Source organism: Coffea arabica, chromosome 2c (genome assembly GCF_036785885.1).
Source record: "Coffea arabica cultivar ET-39 chromosome 2c, Coffea Arabica ET-39 HiFi, whole genome shotgun sequence".
Lineage (NCBI taxonomy): Eukaryota > Viridiplantae > Streptophyta > Magnoliopsida > Gentianales > Rubiaceae > Coffea > Coffea arabica.
Genome location: NC_092312.1, coordinates 37,577,894 through 37,594,856, shown reverse-complemented (window position 1 = coordinate 37,594,856; position 16,963 = coordinate 37,577,894). Strand labels below are relative to the sequence as shown.

Here is a 16,963-nt window from a genome sequence, read left to right as displayed (position 1 = left end):
CTTCAATTTTCGGAAGGATTGGTTAGGCGAGAAATAGTGAACACGAGTGTTTCGAGGTGATATTATATTCGAAAGTATGATTATCCTGGGAAATTAAGAACGGACAATAGCAGATTAAGAAAAGTTAATCGAGAATTAAAGGCAAATAAGTTCTAAGTGAGCATATACTACTCACGCGTGGATAGTTTTCCAAAAGATGTATGGATACAATTATTGGAGATTTGAGGAGTTAATACTCGACTCATGTGAGGACTCGTAAAAACTATTATTTTATTTAAACCTAAATTTATGGCTTAATAAATTATTTAATTGGATTTTTGCCACGAGAAATATTTTCTAGACTTATTAGACCTAAATACATGATAATATAACTTCGTTATATTTTAAAAGTGACTCGTTTCAAAAATTAATTTCTTGGAGTGCGTTTAGTAAAAATAGTGAATAGTGCTTGGAGATTTTACCGCGTAGAAACACAATAAGTTTGGAATACTGGAAACTTGTACTGTGGTTCTAAAATAGGTAATATTATGAATAAACACTCAAGTGATAGTTAGTAGTGCAATCGTTATAAGAATTTCTCGGAGGTTTCGCGTTATAGCGTTAAAATTTGACGGTACGCGTTTTCACACGCGCGACTTCATTTGAGGGACTTTAGACCCTTATTTCGGGACAATTAAGAGTGAAGAATATTTACATGAATATATATGCATTAGAGGCTTAGTGCACTAGTGAACCAAACGCGCGAGAAAATCGAGCCTAAAACGTGCCAAACGAGCCTTAATGAGAGTTGACTTTGGGGATAATTTGCACCACACATTGTGTCTTCCTTAAGAAGCTAAATTTGGACCAAACACTCTCTCTCTTAGTCTCTCTCTTGGCCGAATTCTCTGCAGCAAAAACACAACACAAAGTTGCCATTTTCATCTTCAATTCTTGCACAAAACCTTCATAGATTCACACCAAATTTGAACTACACTTAGTTTGTTGCTTGGAGAGTTCATCTAGCTAGCAAAAGGAGGAGTTTTTCACGGTTTCTTGGAGCACTAGAGGACCGAAAATTTCTGGTTTAAGACACCAAGGAGGTATAACATCATCCTACACCTTAAACTTGGATTATGATGGTAGAAATGCATCTTTAAGCTATTGCATGTGTATGGGTGTCTTGACATTGGTGTAAAATTTGAAAAGTGGGCTCTATGGATTCCCACACTTGAGTTGTTGCTGATTTGATGATTGATGGTGGTTATACTGTTGGTTTAGTGGTTAAAATGATGGATTAGTGGTGGGTAATTGATAGAAACTTCATTGGGTGCAAGAAGCAAAAATTTCCGAAAATACCCCTGTTTTGTTCGGCCACTATAAGGCCAATTTTTGGTGAATTATTGGCATGAACCTGATGCTTATATGTTATATTAGATGTGTGAAAAGTTTCATTGAAAAATAATAAGGTTTGGTTGGGAAAATGAATTTTTTTGGGAAACTAGCAAATCTGGAAACTGTTCCCGTATGGCTCAGACCAGCTGTGGTATTTCGACTATAACTCTGTCCTCGGATGTCGAAATCATGTGCCGTCAGTGGCGTTTGAAACTAGACATCCCAGGATTTAATTTGAGATAAAATGCATGTTCTGATTCTTTGTGAGTGAGCCGGACCAAACGTTTTAAGATCACTGTCCTGTTTCTCGGAACTGCTGGAATGGTCTGTAGAGGCAGCAACTTGAGGCTCAATTTCGAGCTGGTTGCTTGCCAAATTTTGAAACGATTTCTTCTGTGAACTTTTAGTCCTATGAATGTATTTTCCAACGCCATAAACCACGCTCAATTCCAAGCTAAATTGACTGAGTTGTGACCAAAATAAGAGGACTGCCCTGTTTTGGAAAAACGTATTATTTGGACTGGTTTCGGACAAAAACCCGTGAGTAATCTTATTAATTGAAATTTTGATGCTAAACCATTACCAAAGGTATCATGGTTGTATCTTAGACCTTTATTTCACAAATGAACCATGGTTGGATAGCTTTCTTGGTTAAACGATTTGAATTTGGAAAATGAAAGTCAAAAGGCAGATTGCCTTAGGAATTTTCCGGAACTTTGGGTGATTAGTTCACCACCTTCCCGAGGGTATTTTTCCCTGAAATTTGACAGAGAGATACCTTCCATATAGTATCGAAATACTGCCAATTTTGGTATCAATCCAAGTTCGTTTCGATACCTAATTAAATTTCTAGTGTTGGAGGTTCAAATCTGGAAATTCTTCTCCAGTCTTGAATTTGCCTAACTTTGAGCTACCGTATCTCGGTACTCGAAACTCCGATTCTTGATCCGCTTGTTTTGTTATAAACTTCACTTGCAACACTACTTGAGTGACAAATTTCAGAGGCTGGTTTGCAACGTACGAATCGTGCCGAATTTTCAAAGTTGGCCAAAATCCAACTTCATTCTGCCTTGTGAACCAATTCTGTACCTTCAAGCTCATTTTTGAGCACTTTCCACTTCGATTCATGGAAAAGTGTCTTCTAGGAACTTATAGTACTTTCTAAGAGGTTTCCAACGGTATAAAGTTTTCCAATTCTCGACTTGTACCGAGTGAGTTACGATTTTTCAAAGATTCATAACAAAACTGAATTTTTCAAATTTCAAGGCAAAGGAGTTTTCCAAAAACTCTTAATTCTCTTAGTAATATTCAAACGTTTTGCCCTCGATTTTCATGATAAAAACTCAATTAATATTGTACTTAATAAAACGCAAGTTGAACCTCGATTTACGAGTAATTGAGGTTCATTTTTGTGAAATATTCCTTAGATTGTACTAATGTACAATCTTACTTGATAATTGAGATACTTGAGTAATTATCCACCATTAACTGCCAGGCACACAAGGAGACCTTCAAGAGGATCTCACCGTGGACACTTGAACACCAGCGAATAATCTTTATTAAATTGCTCGGTGAGTGTCAAGTGTGTGAATCTTTGATACTTGCTTAATTGTGGTAATTATTAGAGATTTTAAAAATAAGGGCGGGTGTGTACTTTATCGCATCCGTCCTGATTTCAAATGAATGAATGAAATGTATTGAATGAATGAATGAAATGCAATGCTATGTAATGGTTATATATGTCGTTGGAGTGAACCTCCTCGACTTTCAAATGAATGGGGGACGCCCAAACTCATAGGCCGACCTTGAACTCGAGCCGGCAATGGGCTTGGTCGGGAACTTGGGCGAGCCATGAGATTATAAGCTCGACCTAATAAGAGGTCTTGCTTGGCATACTCATCGAGTATCGCCCTAAAAATAGACTTGTGGGCCCTTGGGGTGTACGGTGGACGGAGGGAAGTAAGTGGTGATCTACGGAAATGGAAATACCAACCCGGTTGACAGGAGGGTCAATGCGGGAAAGTATACGAATGACATCGACAGAGCGAGTGGAACTTAGCTCCTGAGAGCTACTATATCATTGAATTGTTTCTGATTTACTTTTCCGGCTCGAATGATTGACTAATGAAATGTCCTGGTTTTGTTTAATGAATTTGGGATTGCTATTTGAACAAAGTGCTTGCATGTGTGTTCTTGGCCTCACGAGCGTTTTGCTCACCCTGTAGATTTGTTTTCCTTAACAGGACTGGAAATGGAGTTAACGCGGAGAAATCTCCTTTTAGATATATTGTGTTTTAGGGTTTCAAGTGTATTTTGGCTCGACCCCTTTATGATTGTACTTTTGGAAGTTTAATGTATCATTCGGATATATGGGGTGTATATTTTGGAATTTAAGTTGTATTATGAACGCACGACGTGCGGGTGGCAAGCTGATAGGTACCTTGTGATGTGACCCTGAGAACTGTATGGATATTGTTAAGCATGAACGTTTCCGCACTATATGTATTTGCACTAATTTGATTGTGGTATCTAGTATCGCTTTAAGCTTGAACGTTTATTGCTTGAGTCCTGGCGAGAGCTAGGCAGGCGTTCCGCGGATACCCTTTGGTGCGCCTTAGGGAGAAGTGGGGGCGTCACCGAATTTATAGACATTGAATCAAATTCTGAATTTTACACCGTAGGAAGACCTATGAGTCTAGTTTCAAACACAATAAATGGAACTCAATTCCGACCTTCCTATACGAAGTTATAGCCAATTTCCCAAAGCTGCGTAGAGCCTCCTGCGAAAATTTTTACATTTTCTAACAACTTGAGATTATGAGCTTTTTCTTAACAAAATTCACTTTCTTGGCTCAAATTCAACCATTAAAGCAACCAAGAATCAAAGGTAAGTGGGTCCACATAAGCATTATAAAGACAAGTAAATTTTCGGGATCTCACACTATGCACCTGCGGCTTTTATGGATTTAATGCATTGAGTCTTTAAGCCTTACTTGAATTAATTTGTAGTGGTGTTCATCGATGATATACTGGTATACTCTAAAACTATAAAGGATCACGAGAAACATTTGAGAACTATTTTACAAACTTTGAGGGAACATCAGTTGTATGCTAAATTTAGCAAATATGAGTTTTGGTTGAAGAAAGTGACATTCTTAAGTCATATAATTTCTAAGGACGGGATTAAAGTGGATCCAACCAAAGTTGAAGCAGTCTCTAAATGAAAATAACCGGAAAATCCTACTAAAGTTCAAAATTTTATAGGGTTAGCAGGGTATTACCGGAGATTTATCAAAGATTTTTTTGGGATTGCTGGACCCATGACTAAGCTAACTAAGAAAAGTGGGAACTTTATATGGGTTCTAAGTGTGAAAAAAGTTTCCAAGAGTTAAAAAGACGTTTGACAAGAGTACCTGTATTAGCTCTACCGAATGGGAAAGATAGTTTTGTGGTCTACACAGATGCTTCAAAGGAAGGCTTGGAATATGTAGTAATGCAAAATGAGAAAGTGATAGCATATGCCTCTAGGAAATTAAGTCGCACGAGAAAAATTACCCAACTCATGATTTAGAGTTAGCGGCGATAGTATTTGCATTGAAGAAGTGGAGGCATTACCTATATGGAGTGACATTCGAGATTTTTATTGACCATAAGAGTTTCAAGTATTTGTTTTCTCAAAAGAAGCTGAATTTGAGACAACGAAGGTGGATGGCATTCTTGGAAGATTATGATTACACGATAAAATATCATCCAAGAAAATTCAATGTAGTGACCGACGCTTTAAGTCATCAAGTGCAAGTAGCAGGATTGATGATTAAAGAGATGCACTTGTTGGAAAAGATTAGTATATAGAATCCCCGACTTGAACCAAGAAAATTAATTTTGGAGAATATCATCGTGAAATCCACTTTATTGGAACGTATCAAGGAGACTCAAGGAAAGGACTCTGAAGTGCAAAAGTGGTTCGAGAAAGTCAAAAAAGAAGAAAAGTCGGATTTTAACTTGGGAATGAATGGTGTATTGAGATTCCAGAATCGGATAGTAGTGCCAAAGGATGAAGGATTTAAGAAGGAAATTTTGGAAGAAGCACACCGATCGAAGTACACGGTACACCCTGGAGGGAATAAAATGTACCAAAACTTGAAGAGTTTATACTAGTGGGAGAGCATGAAGAAAGAAATTATTCAATTTGTCCAGACCTATTTGATTTGTCAATAGGTTAAAACTGAACATCATAAACCATTAGGTCTTTTCCAACTTTTAGAGATACCCGAGTGGAAATGGAAAAATATCACCATGAATTTGTATCTGGTTTACCTAGGACACAAAGGGGTCATGATGCCATTTGAGTAATAGTGGATAGATTGACCAAATCAGCTCACTTTCTGCCGATTAGTATGAAATACCCGTTGGAAAAGTTAACTAAATTATACTTAGATGAGATTCTAAGGTTACACGGGATACCTGTAAGTATTGTGTCCGATCGATACCCTAAATTTGTCTCGCGGTTCTAGCAAAAGATGCAAGAAGTGTTGGGAATTAAATTGAATTTTAGCACTACTTGCCATCTCCAGACAGATGGACAGTCTGAGAGGACGATTCAGACACTCGAGGATATGCTAAGAACTTGTATTTTGGATTTTGGAGAGAATTGGAGTAAGTATTTGACATTGTTAGAATTTGCCTATAATAATAGTTCTCATTCTTCCATTCAAATGGCACCGTACAAAGCACTTTATGATCGGAAGTGTAGGTCTCTGATTTGTTGGGATGAAATAGGTGAACAAAAAATTTTAGATCCAACTACAGTGCCTTGGATTGAGGAGGCGAACGAAAAAGTGGAGTTGATACGTCAGAAGATTCAAACCGCACAAAGTCGTCAAAAGAATTATGCAGATAACCGAAGGAAAGACTTAGAATTTGTGGTTGGAGATCAAGTTTTTCTTAAGATTACTCCTCTGAAAGCAAGTTTGATGGCAGGAAAAAGAAACAAGTTATAACCAAAATTTGTAGGATCATATAAGATTATTCAACGTGTAGGAAGTGTGACCTATAAGTTGAAATTGCCACCAAGTCTATCTCGGATCCACAATATTTTTCACGTATCGATGCTTAAAAAATATCATCCAGATCCATCTCATGTCCTGCAACTGGAGAATGTTAAAATTGATGAAGCACTAAGATTCTAGATCGTAAGATGAAAGAATTGAGAAACAAGCGAATTCCGTCAGTAAAAGTTCTTTGGAGGAACCACGGATTGGAGGAAGCAACCTGGGAAATTGAAAAAGAAATTCGAGAAAAATATCCAAACCTGTTTTCAAATCAAGGTATAATTTCAAGAACAAAATTCTCTTAAGGGGCAGAGGATGTGAGGACTCATGTTTTTATTTCTAAAATAGTTATTTTTATGATTATTTACCTTAATATTAGTTACTTATATTATCGTTACAAGAATTTCTTTTAAGTTTCATTTTCTTGCGTGCGAATTGGAAGTTCGCGCATTTCCCGTCAAAACGGCTAAGTGAAAATTTAAGATTTATTCTAGACCGCTAAGAGTGAATAATTAAAGTGTTAAAGGAATTACATTGGAAGTTTAGTACACAAGTGAAACAAATCCGAGAGAAAACAAATACGAAATGCGCGCGCGAACACTATTCATAGTTGACTTTTGCACAAAATGTAACCACAAAACCCTCAAGTTTCACCAAGAAGCTTCATTCATCAGCCACATTCTCTCTCCTCTCCTCCATAGCCGGCCGAACCTCCAAGGGAAAAGAAGGAAAGAAACCTCTTCTTGTGTTGCTCAAATCTTGCTTCCATTTCTTGCACAAATCATCACCCAATTCCTAAACTACTTGGAGAGCTACTCTAGCTTGGTGAAAGGCTTAATCTTGCAGTTTTCTCGGGAGATTTTTGGCCCAAAATTTCTGGTTTCAAGCAAGGCTAGAGGTATGCACATCTACTCATCCAATCCCTCCATTTGATTCAAGATGTATAGTTGTTTATGCAAGGGTTTGAACCCTACACATGGATTAGGCAAGAGGACTTGAGGAATTTATTTATCTTGCTCATAAATGTTAGGCTAGCGGTCTTGTGGTGACCATCTAGGTAGCAGGCCTGAGGTGTAAATGTTTGATTGTGATTGTTATGTGTTTAGATGAGTTGATTATGGATAGAAATGAAGGAAAGATGAAGGAAAAATTGCGCATGGATGATGGCCGAATTTGTCCTGTTTTTGTCACGCCTTTATTTCAAATTTTTTATGCTCAAATGACTGTGAAACTGATGTATATATGTTTTATATAGTGTGTAGAAAGTTTCTACCAAAAATCATTTAAATTGGTTGAGCAAAACTTGAAATTTCGAAATGAGAAGAAACTTGGAAAATGTGTTCTGGCAGCTTGAACAGTGTCTCTTTGATCGAACATATCTCTTTGTACAAATGGCAAAATCAAGTGCCATTTGTGGCATTTGAAAGGAGACATTTGTATCTTTCCAATGGTATAAAATGTACTTTCTAGTTCAAAATGAGTGAATCGTAGTGAGTCGGCAAAATTACTATCCTGTTCTGATGGCCTATCCGAGACAAAGATAGAAGTTGCATTTTGTGGCTCTATTTTCTCTTACTTATGAATTGATTTTGAAAATGATTTGTTCTAATAAAATGTAGCCTTATGATTCTAGTTTCCAATGCCACCAACCATTCACAATTCCAATTTGTATTGAGTGACATATGATCCAATTTCCAAACTGCGACAGAACTGAAAAACCCTTCTTTTTGCTGGACAGCTGGTTTAGTTGTTTGTGAGATGTTTTATTTTGAAATTTTGATGTCAACCAATTATAAATTGCTTATGAAATGTTTCTTCGACCTTGGTTTCACAAATGAACCAAAATGGAACTGATTTCATGATACAAAGTGTTTAAAAAGGAAAAGAAAACAAGATGACAGATTTGTTTTGGGAATTTCTTGAACTTTGGTAGTTTTGTTAACTACCTTCCCGTACGAGTTTTTACGTGAAATTTGATAGAGGAGTAGTCTTCCTATGAAAGTTGAATTGTGGCAAATTTTTTGTTATTCTAAGACCATTTTGATACCCAAATGATGTTCCAAAGTTTACCTTCAAATCTGGAAAATTCACTGTTTTGTAGTGAAAATTTACCAATTTTGAGCTACTATATCTTGACACTCAAAACTTAAAATTTAGTTCCGTTTGTTGTATTTGAAACTTTAATTGAAATTCTTATTGTGTTACAAACTTCAGAGGGTAGTTCACTTTTTATGAATTTTTCCAAATTTCCAAAATTTGCCGAAAAACATGATTGAAACTATCTTGTATGCTCAAGTCAGCCATTTTGAGCTGAAATTTGAATGTCTTCTGTTTAGAATCTTGGAAAAATGTCTTCTAGGAACTTTTAGTACTTTGAACCAAGATTCCAACGGTATAAAGTTTTTCAATTTTGGACCTACTGAGTTTAAGTTCTGATTTTTTAAAGTTTGACATGAAAAACTAAAATTTTCCGACTCGATGGAAAATGAGTTTTTGGAAACTCTTCCCTATCTTTTAAGATTGATTGACCGCTTTAAACTTGATTTCATGAAGAAAATTAGTTTTCTTTGTGTTATTAAACCCACTTTTGAGTCTCGATTTACGAGTAATTAAGACTCTCTTTCATGATATTTTCTTAGTATTGTATAAGTGTACAATCTTTCTTGTTAACAAGGGGTTTATAAGTAATAGTGTGTGATAGTCAATTATTATTTACTCAGGCGCCCAAGGGGACCTTCAAGAGGAACTCAAGGCGGACACCTAAAAGTCATTTGAGCACTTACTTTCTATTTTGATTGGTGAGTGTCAAGTGCATGATTTGTTGCAATTATGTAAATTGCTTCTTATGGACTGAATGGTTTATGATTCTTGAGTCGAGTATGTACTTTATCGCACTTGTTCTCTTTTAACTGATTGAACAACTGAATTGAACTGCTTGTAACTGAATTGTAACTGAACTGCTTTCATGTCGTTGGAGTGAATCTTCTCGACTTATAACTGAATTGTGGGGACTCCCAAATCTCAATTGGCCGACCTTGCGACTCGAGCTAGCAAGGGCTTGGTTGAGGAGCTTGGTGAACCATGAGATAACTGTAAGTTTGATCTATTGAGAGATCTTGCTTGGCCTACTCGCGTAGTAATGCCTTTTATTGATGTTCGGGCCCGATGCGGTGTATGATCAACAGAATTGACGTTAAGTGGAATTCTACAGATTTAAATGCCGAACCGATTGACGGAGTGTCATCGCGTGAAGGTATTCGATTGAGGCTTGGCGAATCAAGTGGAACTTAGTTCCTGAGAGCTCCTGTATCCTCATTGAATGTGTTTAATTGAAAATTTGTGAATTTCTTGAATGTTATAGTTTTAATTCTTACTTAAATGCCATTGCTATTTGAACTATGTGTTTTGCATGTTTTCTTGGCCTCACGAGCATCCGCTCATCTCGTTAGATTTGTTTTCCTTAACAGGAGCTGAACTGGAAGGGGATTATGGAAAAGCCCACTTGATGGTTCTTTTGGTTAGAATTTTGAAATGTTTTGTCTAGACATCTTTTGGAAAGTTGTAAATTTTGGAAAGTGGATGTATTTTGAATTTGTGATGTAAGATTGAATATTTATGTATGGAAGCGACTTCTCTTTTTTATTTCGTCTTGTCTTATTAGTTATTATTGGTAATAAACTTGAACTGAAATTGTACTGAGTCTTGGCGAGAGCTGGGCAGACGTCCCACGGATACCCTTTGGTTCGCCTTAGGGAGAAGTGAGGGTGTCACAACTACTCCCTTTGAGACATGATTAAACTCTTCGACAAGGAAGACAGCTCTAGGAGAATAAGTGTGCATGAATCGTTGGAGAGCAGATTTATCGGTCAAACTTCAAATTCCTTGAAAGCACACGAGCTCTCCAAAGGGTTTAGGAATTGAGCAAAGTAAGAGGAATGCACTTGTACCTTGCTCTAGCTGCACAAAGGAAACGGTGTTGAACAAAACAAAGGTTAGTGGGTTAGAAAGTGAATAATCTTTAGCACAAATGGATTGTGCAAACATGCTTAATTTCCCATCTTTTCTTCCCACTATGGCGGACTGACTTTTGCCTTTGTCCCCTATATCTCGTTTTGCTTATTCTTTTGTTTACTTTCAGCTTTATCTAGCTCCTACTCCCTTTGAAGCATGTCTTGATCTTCTCGCACTTGCTTAGGAGTAAGTGGAGCAAGAGTAATCTTTCTATCCCTGTGAACAAAAGAATATTTGTTAGTACGACCTTCATAAATAACCTTCTTATCGTATTGCCATGGTCGTCCCAAGATGCTATGAGTGGCTTGCATCGGCACTATGTCACACAATAGCTCATCTTTATATCTACCAATGCTAAATTTCATAGGTGCTTGTTTGGAGACACGTACTTCGCCACAATCACTAAACCATTGCAGTTTATAAGGTCTAGGATGATCTCGTATAGGTAGTTATAGCTTCTTCACCATTAGAGAACTTACTACATTAGCACAACTCCCACCGTCAACAATCAAACTACGCACTTTGCCATTAACAAGACATCGTGTATAGAAGATGTTCTCCCATTGCATATCCTTCTCAATGCATTGTGCATTCAACGCCATCCTTGTAACTAATCCTAACCCAATGGGTTGATTGATAGGAACCTCTTCACTTGATTCGTCACCAACATCCCCCATAAATGGCAGCATCCCTCATACTCTTTTTCATCATCAATGATGATGTCTCCATTAGGAAGCACGATCATTACTCACTGATTTGGGTATTGGTTTGCAATGTGACCAACGCCCTGACATTTCCAACACTTAGTATCTCGATTCCTAAGTTTTGAGGTCTCGTTTGCTAGTTTGGAAGCTCCTCTAGAATCAAACTTAGAAGCATTTGGTCGAGGGTTGATGGATACCTCTTGCTTCGGCCATGGAGTTGTTGGATTACCAGCAACTATATCATCTCCCCTAGGCTAGAAATTTCGCTGATTTGGAGTGCAAATAGAGGCATAATTTCTGGTTGTACCCCTCCTCTTGAGCCTTCGCTCTTTTTTGATCGCCTTCTCCACCATGTCCTCTAGTTCGACATAGTATTACAGCTCGAGTTGGTCAGCAATTTCTGGTCTCAAACCACTGAGAAAACACGCCATTGTTGCCTCCCTATCCTCATTAATGTCGGCTCTGAGCATGAAAATTTTCATGTCCTTGTAGTAGTCCTCAACCAAACAATTTCCTTGGGACAAGGTTTGAAACTTCTGGTACAAGTCTCTATGGTAGTGACTTGGTACAAATCGCTTCTTCATGAGGCGTTTAAGTTCAGTCCAAGTGGGTTGTATATGGGCCACCACACCTTCTTCGACTTGTAACCACTTGATCCCACCAAGCTATAGCATAGTCAGTGAATTCTACTACAGTCAATCTCAACTTTTGCTCTTCCGTGTAATCATTGCAATCAAAGACTAACTCCACTCGCCTCTCCCATTCAAGGTATGTATCCGGATCAGATTTGCCTTAAAAAGGTGGGATTTTCATCTTGATGCCTTTGATTGTGTCCCTTATGGGTTTGATACTCCTCCTCAGTCTTCTTTGTCCATGGTCGAATTCGTCATCTGAGTTAGAGTCACTAAACTCCAACATGGGTCTATCACGGCTCCTCCTATCTCGATGACTTCTAAGCTGCTTTGTAACTCTTCCAACCTACCAAGGCGAGCATTCATAGGCTCAAGCTTTTGATCCAAGAGGCGTCCCATCTCCTCCTTCAAACTTTTTGCCAAACGTGAAAAATTGAAAGTTTGTGTTCTTTCTCCTTCGTTAGACATGGCCTTCGATCTTAAACCTGCAAGAAAGGCTTAGTATAAAACAGAAAATTTTATCTCACCACTTCCTCACGTGTGTCATTCACCCTCGTGTATCACTCAAGTGTGTTGAACACTCTAATGTTCTCACCAATCAATTCTCAAGTCGTTTGATTACCTCTCTTGAAGAAATCAGAATTTTCTCAAAGAAATTCAATCAAACTTTCTCTCAAATATCACCCAAAATGTGGCGTATTAGTTGCTGGAATTTTAGTCTTGATTGGACTGTTTTAGTGACTCAAAAAGGCAGCAAAATGCGCTGAAAAATCCCAGGTTTTAGTCCGCAAAAGGTAACTCAACCTTTGGAAGAGTTTGACTTTGACATGGACTCAATTTGGAAACTAACAACTAATTAAATCCTAGGTTAGTTTGGATTCTTTTTTGGGAACTTCTAAACACGAAAAAACAACCTGGAAAAGACTCAAAACATAGAATTATAAGGCTGGACAGTTTACAAATTTCGACTAAACAAGAATCAAATGGCAGAAATTTTGGATCCTAGAATTACTCTACCCAATTTGCACTTGGCTGGATTTTTGGGAGTTGTAAACAAGGTTTCTTGGGTTGTTTTTGGGGTAGTTTAGCCGCTGATTTTCTGCTTTCTTACGTGTCCAAAAGTCACCAATCAGAATTTGGCAATTTGAGAGCAACTACGATTTGTTTTATAAACCCAAGTCAACTTGGTTTCCAAATTCTAGTTGGTTTCCTTTATTTGTGAGTCTGAATCTGGTTTCCTTTTCTTTTCTTGCGTTCTCCTTTTTCTTTTTTTTTTTTTTTTGAACGCAATCAGATTTCTTTTCTTTCTTTCAATTTGGATCACACTTCAAGAAACAAGATTTTGGTTTATGGTTTTGCACAAGATCAACCCCCAATTTTCAAGAAACAAGAACTAGGGTTTGGTTCTTCAAGATATGGTAAACTTGACATCATGAATTCGAGAACCCTAGATTACCAACCCAATACTTCAAGATTCACTCAAAAAATTCAAGATATTATCAAGACTTCTAGGAACAAAGGTAAATAGCGTTGTTTTAGTGCAAGACACAAAATTTCCCAACACCCCTTTGTCAAGAAACCCTAGTTTTAAACTTCGAATTTCAAGAACAAATAGTGTCGCGCCCCACTTTTTAATGTGTGAAAGTAGTGGTGTGTGTGGTGTGTGTGAGATATGTGTGTGAACGTGTGAAAGTGAAAATAAAGGCCGTGGGATTGTGAAATGCGACGGTTTGGCCAAACAAAGTTCAAAAAAAGGGTTTTTGAATGGAGTCGCCACTTGGTATAGAGTTAGGGTGTACCAAGTCACCCAAAAATGATTTTTTGTTTTTGAACGAAAAATAGTAAATAAACCCTTTAAAAAACTTTTAGGTCTACGTAACCAAAGAAAGGGATCGGGGGTCACATTTGGTAAGGGAGAAGGCAAAGGCAAAGCCTAAGGCACTCCCTTACCCTAGCCAAAGCTAGTTGCGTGACTTAACCCCACTTTTCCTAATTATTCTACCCAAAGTATGTATCGCATGTTGGATATGACTAATGGATGCGAAAAGGAAAGAAAAATGCAATCATAAACCTAAAATGTTTCTCATGAGGCTTTTAGGTTCCAACCACATGAATTGTGGTGGTCAATAAAAAAAGCTCTCATGGAACAATGTTGGATATGACTAATGGATGCGAAAAGGAAAGAAAAATGCAATCATAAACCTAAAATGTTTCTCATGAGGCTTTTAGGTTCCAACCACATGAATTGTGGTGGTCAATAAAAAAAGCTCTCATGGAAGTCGTAATTAATGCAAGTGAGGACTCAAGTGCAAGTATGCAATTGTGAGAAAATAAAGGTGTTTGTGTGTACAAATGAATGAAAATAGGATATTAGATACGTATAAGTGCAATTTGAGTGCCATTTGTGAGGGAGAAAAATAAATGAGGGATAGGAAAAAGGTGGTGAGAAAATGGATTGAGAAAAATCTAAGTAGTGAGAAAATGTGGCTAAAAGAATGAGGATGTGATATAAAAAGAATGTAAGTGTATGACCCTAAGGGAATGCATCAGGTCGGGCACGGGAAGGACTCCTAACTTTACGACTTTGATTTTCCCTTGGATTAGAAGGAAGAACTAGCGTGCTAAGGCTATTTTGTAGCCAAACTCGGTCGTTTCCCTTATCGAAAGGGGACTCTCAAGCAGATGTACCCTATAACTAGCATGAGGATGCAAAAAGCCTAAAATGAGGGGAAAAGGATTGGAGGAGCATGCCAAATGATAAAAACTAAGAAAAATGCATGAAATGTAGTGAACATGCAAGTATGCACTAACGAAAGGGGGACAGCCTATTGGGTCTAGCGTTGGACTAGCCATTTCTATGAATTCCTAACGGAATAATGAGCCACAACTAGCATTGGACTAGTGTGGTGACGTACATTCATCCATCACATTCATCTACGACTATAGAAAGCAAGTAGACATGCCAAACACTCATAAACACATAGCACATAACACTTAGCATGCTCGACTAGATGCAAGAACCTAATAAAGCAAATTAACACATAGCAACAAAAACAAGCAATCAAGCTAATGAACCTATTACATTTGCTAGCTAGGCACACGTCTTCAATAGGTCTTCACCAAGTGCTTTCCAAGCCCTATCTATTACAAGCCAAGAGGTGTACACATACCCCATAAAGAATAAATTAAATAAAAAGTAAAAATAAAAATGAAATAAATGAAAGGAATTAAGGAAAGGCAAGGGAAGCAAATTAGACATGCAATTCTCACTTAGCACGTTGGATCACATAGGAGAGACAAAAAAAGATAAAAGAAATTATACCTCCCTTGGAATGGTATCCAAATGAAAGAAAAATGGCTTCAAAACAATAAAGAGGTCAAGGTACCACTTTAATTAAGAAAAATGTAAAAACAAAGCTCACTTGATCGTAAAGCTCCCAAAGTCATGATTTAAGTGCAATTGATAAAGCATGGTAGTTAATTGAAGCCAAGCAAGCAATGAAATTGCAAAAACTAAAGCTGCCAAGGACCAAATTGATGACATTATTCAAATGGTTGGGTCCTAGTAGCATTAAAGAGGCTTAAGGGGTTAAAATACAATTTTTTTTCAACATGCATGCAACTACGTAGAAAACAACTTGGCTCTTATTTCTGCAAAGAAAAACTACTCCAGCCGCAGCTTCCTTCTATTTCCTTAAGGAAGTGAAATGCTATGAATATCTAGATTTTTAAAGCAAACACAGCAAGTCCTAATCAACCATTCAACCGAGCATTACATTTTTGTTGGCCGCAAAATCAGAGTTGGGAGTCTGAGTTGCTTAACAGCAAAAGAAACGGCAAGAGACGCCGCTCTTATAAGCTCCCTAGTTCAAACACTTAAAATGCAACAAGGCAACATAATCCACAATCCCTGGATACTTGCGAAATCCTAAACTCTAGCCTTTCAGGACAACAAACCCAAACCAGAAAAGACCAGATTCTGGACAGTGGCCACCAAACAGAAAGTGGAGTAACTAAATGTTTCCAAATTGCAGGCAACGTCTGTTACTGCAACAAGCGAATGCCCCAGCATCACCACCCCGTAGCAAACAGCCCACATGAAAACTAAAGGAAGCATGAACTTCAGCAAGCAAAAGAAAGAAAAAAAGGAAAACAAGGTCTGTCCAGATGCAAAGGTTCAAATTTCTCATGCATGCAATGTACAAAGCTGAAACTTCTGCAACTAACTAAAATGAAACCAGCTGCATCTCGTTTCCAAGCTCAGATTTCCAATTACAATACATAACTTTGATTAGATATTCTCAACCCCAACATCACAGCTTTAGACTAAGGAACTAACCACATAACCACCCTAATCCAAACAAACAAAATTCAGCAAAATATCATGCAAAGATTCTGGAAAAACATGCGTGCAACACAGGTTTGACAACCTGAATCATTCACTTCCAGTAGGCATTGGATCCTAATTCAGGTATTTCAGCCCCCAAACATGCAAAACCAACATCAAATTTCAATCCAAACCAGAACCTATTAAACATCTAAACATGCGAAGGAAACTCAGGGTATGACTATAAAGCTGTGGTAGCTTTCTCTTTGCTGATTTTCACTACACCATGCGGCACTCACAAACCAGATGCATCACCAATGAATACCAACAAACACAATACACCACACCCAACCATCAACCCAACCAAATACCACACTTTTATTACAAGACTAAGGCAGAAAAAACTGGATTGATGGCTGTCAAGAATGCAAGAAATAACGGCAGAAGCAGGAGACAAAGTACAGTCAGAATTTTCATAATAGCAAAACAAAGATGCGGCCAACTGTTATGTCATGCATTTCTGGCTTTTAAAATGGCAGTAAACACATGTAATAACTCACCATCCGATAGCAAAACAGACCTAAGCAACAAGTTCAGGCCAAACCAAGACCTCAACCATCCCAAAATTGAACTTCACTAACACTGCTGCGACAAGCCGAAAGCTTCGACCTTGTTGCAGCAGATTTCCTTTCATGCGCAAAACAGTCAGACCTCATTTAAACTCAGCCAACAAAATCCTCAAACAATCCTCAAACTTTGCAAACGTAAGACATTGAGATTTCAGCATGAACATCAGAATAGAAAACACATGTAAACTGGGAACCTTCACAACCATCCGACATGTGATTTCAGGCGCAGAATCGA

The 16,963-nt window shown here is 37.8% G+C and overlaps 1 long non-coding RNA gene across 1 annotated transcript; it reads left to right on the top strand.

The window, feature by feature from the left end:
- Positions 1 to 872: 872 nt before the first annotated feature.
- LOC140035932 (uncharacterized) lies at positions 873 to 3,902 on the top strand. The gene is made up of 2 exons (XR_011839827.1): positions 873 to 1,082; positions 3,618 to 3,902. It is a non-coding gene; the product is annotated as an uncharacterized lncRNA (long non-coding RNA).
- The last annotated feature ends 13,061 nt before the right edge of the window (positions 3,903 to 16,963 follow it).